Genomic DNA, 824 nt, shown 5'->3' with positions numbered 1-824 from the left:
AAGTGGGGAGTGCACCCAAGAACATGTATAGGGTTGGCAGACAGTCCTATAACTTTATGTGTATGATCTGAATTCCCAGGTATACAATGGAGCTGACAAGGGGCAAGGTTGTAGTCATTGCTTGGTCACAGCCAGCTACCCAGAGGGACCGAGTAGTTGAACTTGTGGGATCAGGACCATAGTCGCAGAGGACACCAAGCTCAATTGGCATAACATACTACACAAAACATTGTTCCACCTCCTACTGTGGCTAGTAGCAACTGGGATCTTAAAAGCTAGCAAGCTGCCGTCTAGATGCAACGATGGGTCTCTCCTCATCTAGAGCCAAGAAGAATGAAGAAAACTAAAAGTTCATGGAAAAAATTAGTCCTAGTGACGGGTGCACCATGTGATCTGCAGCCTATATGACTATGAGACCACAAGAACTAGATGGTGCCTGACTACCACTGTCATCCACTTGGAAGGGGATCTATGTAGGAGATCCTGGATAGACAGGGAGAACAATGTGGAAGAAAACTCAAAATCACTTCAAAAAAAGGGGGGGGGGACAAGGTTTACTGGTCCTATAGAGCCTGGTGGAACCACTGAGACCATGGCCCCTAGCTGCCCTTCAGGGCTGGAACTGAACCCACACCTGTGACTTCCAACCAAACAAAAGACAAGCATATGAGTTGAATATTTACCTCAGGTAGATACACTCCTTGGAGAGAACAAGCATGGGAGAAAGAAGGTCTGTTTATGCACAGGGAAACAGCTCAGGGGGCAGGAGTGCATGGAGGGATGAACACAGGGAAGTGGTAACTATGGGGAGGACGTGGGAGGGA

Source organism: Orycteropus afer, unplaced genomic scaffold (assembly GCF_000298275.1).
Source record: "Orycteropus afer afer isolate SDZICR_OR568_19922 unplaced genomic scaffold, OryAfe1.0 scaffold00731, whole genome shotgun sequence".
Taxonomy (NCBI): Eukaryota; Metazoa; Chordata; class Mammalia; order Tubulidentata; family Orycteropodidae; genus Orycteropus; species Orycteropus afer.
Note: the sequence above shows the minus strand (reverse complement) of the source record.